The sequence below is a fragment of the Patella vulgata genome, chromosome 1 (assembly GCF_932274485.2).
Source record: "Patella vulgata chromosome 1, xgPatVulg1.2, whole genome shotgun sequence".
NCBI classification, from domain to species: Eukaryota; Metazoa; Mollusca; class Gastropoda; family Patellidae; genus Patella; species Patella vulgata.
The window spans coordinates 66221897-66228087 of record NC_065879.2 but is presented as its reverse complement, the minus strand read 5'-3'; the positions used below and the strand labels follow the sequence as shown (position 1 = coordinate 66228087).

Below are 6191 nucleotides of genomic sequence, written 5' to 3'. Positions count from 1 at the left end.
ATATAATTTATAGGCACCTTATTAGATTGAAATACCAACTCTTTCTTCCTCAACTGATAAGATTAAATTATTTAAATCAAAAAATGCAATAGCCTAATATTATTGTTAAGATTAACTTATTTAATTGAAACAAAAATTGTAGGTTATATTTTTAATGATTAATTTAATTACATGGAACAGTAAACCGGCAACTATTTTTAAATATTAATTTTTCTCCAGAACCGTGTTATTTCCTAAAAAGCCATACATCTCAGCATTGTAACAAAACCAATCTTATCAATATCGGAGCAAAATTGACTGAATTCTGTAACACCAACTGGCAGATCCCTTTTTTGCGAAAATTGGTCATTTGGCTTCAATTCTCAACCTATTTAACCATCAACATAACCATACAAACACATTACACATAGCTTGAATGGTTTATTTTCTGATGTTTGAAATACATAAAATTAAATAATTATGCTTAATTCAACTATACAAAATTAAAATCAATAATGATATAATACAATCAAACAATTTAAACCAAATCCCTTGTTGAGTATTAAAATAAAACAAATAAAATAATGAAAATAATAATATCCCCCCCTCCCCCCCCCCCAAAAAAAAATGAAATAAAAAAAAAAAAAAAATATAAATAAATAGATACATAAAATAAAATACTTTATCAATATATTAATGTCTAGTGTCTCAATATTTATACCCCCTCCCCCACCCACACACACACACACAATATGAAAAGAAGTAAATAACATAAATAAAACATACAATTATTTATCAGTATCACAATAAATCAACATGAAATATATTTGCTTCACAAGCTGGCACTCCTCTAGGCCCCTAGGTAGCAAACAAAAGACGGGTACCAGTACGTTCTGCTGAAAATACAAAAGATTTTTAAAAAATTGTGTAATTAAAAGCTTATATATAGCCAACACAGCAATGTTATTATTCATACCAAACTGTATTTTATATATTTACGATTTATTAATGATCTGCAAGTATTATTTTACAAATTAATGAATTGAAAACTCTTATTTTGCCGATTTTTAAAAGTAGGTCAAAGCTGTCAAACTTTGCCTTAACTGGACAACACACGTGTCGAGATTTTCATGAAATGTAATACTTATTTATAATACAATATAATATCAAAATTATAAGATATTCATTTTTATTCTTACCTCGAACATTGCTTCTATTTCTCGTTACCATTTAACCAGATGATGCCACATTTAATACTACAAGAAAGCGCTAAATAAAAATATCGCTACTGGGCCTATAGTAAACAAACAGCGAGAACAGAAGACCGGAAGTGATCAACCACCTTTCTCGCCGTTTCACGCGTTTCGCAACATAACGTCGAGAATTCATGAGTCGGCAATCATACGGTATTATCTATGAATGCATCTAAATCAACCATATATATATATATGACGTCAATGAAGCAGACGACAAATTTATGACGTAATTCGCATACCAAAGTTATTTTTATGACGTTAAAGAGCATCGTAGTCTCAGTTTATGGTAAACTTTACCAGTCACAATGTGCTTAGACTTATACTTGACTTGTGCTTACGTAAGGACGGTATTTTTATAAGTTTCTTACGTAAGAAAAAGTGAAGCATGACTTTGTGCTTACTTTAAGAATTTTCTAGGAACCGGGCCCAGGTCTGTTCTTTCGTCAGCTTGTTTAGTTTGATGCGTTGCTGCATATTCAGGATATGTTTATAGAAATTAAGAGAAAATATATTTTAATTTGGTCGGGGAAAGGTCCCTATCGAAAGTACATATCTTTCGGCGTTTCCATCTGCTCTTCATCTTTCACATGCACTCCAGTGTGTATATGACTAGGTATCGCTTTCCTTGTCGTTCCGCTAGCGCTACACTTGACAAATGGGCACTAGACTTGGAAAGGTGTATATGGCTTGATCGGTGATTAGAGGACAATTCTTGTACAAGAATACTATGCACCAGCTCCATATTATCTTGATTCTCGCTTGATGATCAAATCTCAGCGAGGCCTTAAAAAGGCAAGATAAAAAATAGACATTTCAGACTAAAGATATTGGAATAGTATACACGTGGTTTCACATATAGATTATTTCTTCATATTGATAATGAGCGTTTAATCCAACCAGCTGATGATCTCTCACAACATGTGGAAATATATACACCATTAGCTAAACACGATTTACATATAACAAGATAATATCTAAAAACATAATATAACTTACATCGTTGTTATTTGGTTAGTTCAGAGGGTTTAAGGGATTTAAGGATATCAGATTCCACAGTTAATCTTAACTTGTGTTATCACAATTCTGTTTAGTTTGGAATTGCCTTGAAGAGAAGAACAAGTTAAAGATCTTCAAAATGTTTCGGCTTGTTATCCTTGTCGCTATTTTAGGAGTCAGTCAGGCAATAGTTTGCACTCCATTTTTATGCGCCGGTGCCAAATTCGATACTACACAATGTAAAGGCTCTGTCATTAAAAATGGTGGATTTTGTGGATGTACCGACGCCTGTGCCAAGGTAAAAAAGTATATAATACACACTGTTGAACCCTAAAAGATTAGCGATTTGATGTATTCGTTTTGGATGTCTTAACAGTCAAATCATTCAAGAGTTATGATTAGTGGAATGAAGTGTAGTCTATAAACCAGACCTTTTACTCGTACGGAATTGTATTTAGCTCAAGATTAATTGAAGTAAAATTGAAAGTTAAGACGGAATTAAACTGGTCATTCAATCTAATTAATATTCGACTTTCTATACGGGTTTTAATTCTGGTTGGCATACATAAAGATCTAACTACTTTAGTTTTAAAATGCGGTGGCCCAGTGAGTGAGACGTGTTCGATCCCAGTATTGGCCTAGAAAGTTCATCGGAATTTTCCGGCGTGGTTCCTTCTGATCAGTGATGTAGGACGGAGGGCATGGCAAGGGACAACGTATAGTCGTACAGATGGGACGAAAAACTGAAGCCCCGTGTACATATTGGCATGCATGTAAAAGAGCCCTTGACGGTGGAATTCGACCTAAGAGTAGGTCGTAGCCCCACTGTCCGGGCAAAATTTTCCTCATACCACACTGCATGGAGTAGCCTATGCCAGTCTTTATTAGTCTAGTCGGTGCAGAAAAACAAGACCTTAAACCCCATTTCATTTCAAAGTATAAGTTACTGTCCTTGGCTAAAACCATTCTTACACAAACCCAAGCCTCTCTTCATACCAGGTCCAGCCGAGGACAACGTGAATGTAAAATATAGATAAACAAGAAACAAAATTTTAGTTCGACAGTCTATCCATTAGTCACTAACAATCATGTGTCCGGGTATGCTAACATCTAATGCCGCTTAATCGAGAAATTTCAAATTGATGATGTACTGTTTGATTTAATAACGCAGGTAGAAGGTGAAGATTGTCAAGCTACCGTCTCTATTTTTCATGGAAGTCCTCCAATAGGCAAATGTGATGACGGTTTAAAATGTGTTGCATGAGTCACTTTTTACGCTAGTTTGCCTGTAAAAGAGTCAATTATTATTCGATTTTCATAAAAGTGACACCATTTGATGTGTAATGTCAATTTTAACTAGGTTAAACCAATTTAACATTTTCAATATCACCGGAAATGACGTAATTTGGGCAAAAATTGTATTTATAGCCTTCGAAACCAGTAATTTATTCAAATGAGTCATATTTGTTATTTGTTTAAAATTTTGATATTTGATTCAAATGAACTAATACAATGAACCCTTACGATCATATAGATATCACAAAATGGTTTCTAACTTGTTCAGTTGCGGAGAAATAGGCAATTTTCAACAGGTCACTTTTTAAGGTTTTTTGTCAATAAAAGTGTCAATTATTATTCGATTTTCATGAAATTTTCATTGTGTGATACCTAATGCCATTTACGATTTCATACAAGTAATTTAAGATTTTCATTATCACCGGAAGTAACGTCATTTTGGCAAAAACTGTATTTTTAGCCTTCAAAACAGATATTTTATTCAAATGAATCAGATTTGTAATGTTTTTAAAATTATGATATTTGATTCCAATCAACAAATAGAATGAACTCATTCGATCATACAGATACCTCAAAATGGTTTCTAACTTGTACGGTTGCAGAGAAATAGGCGATTTTCTACAAGTCATTTTTCAAGGTTTTTGGTCTATAAAGGTGGCAACTATTATAGGATTTACATAAAATTTTCACCATGTGATGATGCTATTTCTGATTTCATAAACCAATTTAACATTTTCATTATCACCGGAAGTAATGTAATTTTGGTACCGGAAGTGACATAAGTTCAAGGGTAACGTGGCACCGGTGAAACCCGTCATTACTGCTTCGCAGTTCTAGTTAGGGTTTCACACTGCGTAGCTTGTGTGAAACACTATTGTTTTTGTTAAAATTATTATTCTTATTATTATTATTCTTCTTTTGTTTTGAGTAGATCTCAGCAACTGATTGTCGGATCGTTACGATTTCTTCGGTTTTATCGGAAAAGTGGGTGTGACTTAGAGGATAAAGCTATTTTGAACGTTCTGCGACAATGCGAAATGTCCGAAATCACCGAAGCTATCGTTTTTAGAAATATTGCAGTAATTTTAACAATAATCATTGGATTTTAACTTTCGATGCATTTTGGCATAGCCGGAGACGGGGCACATAGCTACGCTACTTTTGATTTTTGATTTTCGGCAAATCTTCGCAGATATTAGGCGCTAAATTTAGAAAATTTAAATTTTTACAAAAAACTTTTTTATTTATGAATATTTTTTAATCGTGTTTTACACAAATATAACGAGTCCTGTGACTTGGGCAAAAATGTGAAAATTTTTTGTCTCGGTAATTTTCCTTGGCCCCCATTGGCTAATTCAGTTTTTCAGTCCTAGATTAATTATTTATTGTTCGATTTGTATAAAACAAAGTTCATATGCCCCGTTGTCTCAATTGTCATTTTTTTTGTTACCAATAGTGTTATCTGTCGGCACCGGAAGTGGCGTAAATTGACAAAAAACTACAATTTTGACAGTTAGGTACCATTTTTCGAAAGCAAATATTATTTTTTTCAAATCTGGTATAACTGAAATTGTGCGCCCTTTAAAGGCGCACAAAATGTTGGGACCATTTTTTTTAATTTCGATTCCGTTTTCGGGCTATTTCGATTAAAAGGTGAAAAAAGGTGTAAAATTAAGCTATTTACAACCCATTCAGCGTTTTCATATTTTAAAATATTACTTCGTAACTTTCATAAACTCGTAGCAATAATCTATACGGAGAGAATGTATGTGAAAATTAATTTGTAATATGCGCAGTTGCCGAGAAATGGGCAATTTTGCATGAGTCACTTTTTACGCTAGTTTGCCTGTAAAAGAGTCAATTATTATTCGATTTTCATAAAAGTGACACCATTTGATGTGTAATGTCAATTTTAACTAGGTCAAACCAATTTAACATTTTCAATATCACCGGAAATGACGTAATTTGGGCAAAAATTGTATTTATAGCCTTCGAAACCAGTAATTTATTCAAATGAGTCATATTTGTTATTTGTTTAAAATTTTGATATTTGATTCAAATCAACTAATACAATGAACCCTTACGATCATATAGATATCACAAAATGGTTTCTAACTTGTTCAGTTGCGGAGAAATAGGCAATTTTCAACAGGTCACTTTTTAAGGTTTTTTTGTCAAAAAAAGTGTCAATTATTATTCGATTTTCATGAAATTTTCACTGTGTGATACATAATGCCATTTACGATATCATACAAGTAATTTAAGATTTTCATTATCACCGGAAGTAACGTCATTTTGGCAAAAACTGTATTTTTAGCCTTCAAAACAGATATTTTATTCAAATGAATCAGATTTGTAATGTTTTTAAAATTATGATATTTGATTCCAATCAACAAATAGAATGAACTCATTCGATCATACAGATACCTCAAAATGGTTTCTAACTTGTACGGTTGCAGAGAAATAGGCGATTTTCTACAAGTCATTTTTCAAGGTTTTTGGTCTATAAAGGTGGCAATTATTATAGGATTTACATAAAATTTTCAACATGTGATGATGCTATTTCTGATTTCATAAACCAATTTAACATTTTCATTATCACCGGAAGTAATGTAATTTTGACAGGATCACTGACATGTAGCAAATGAATTGATTGCTGGATTT

At 32.6% G+C, this 6191-nt stretch overlaps 1 long non-coding RNA gene across 1 annotated transcript; it reads right to left on the bottom strand.

Moving 5' to 3' along the window:
* Positions 1–200: 200 nt before the first annotated feature.
* LOC126808767 (uncharacterized) lies at positions 201–1390 on the bottom strand. Its single transcript, XR_007674751.2, has 3 exons — positions 1179–1390; positions 766–875; positions 201–427 (listed from the first exon to the last, which is right to left on the bottom strand). It is a non-coding gene; the product is annotated as an uncharacterized LOC126808767 (long non-coding RNA).
* Between the last annotated feature and the right edge of the window lie 4801 nt (positions 1391–6191).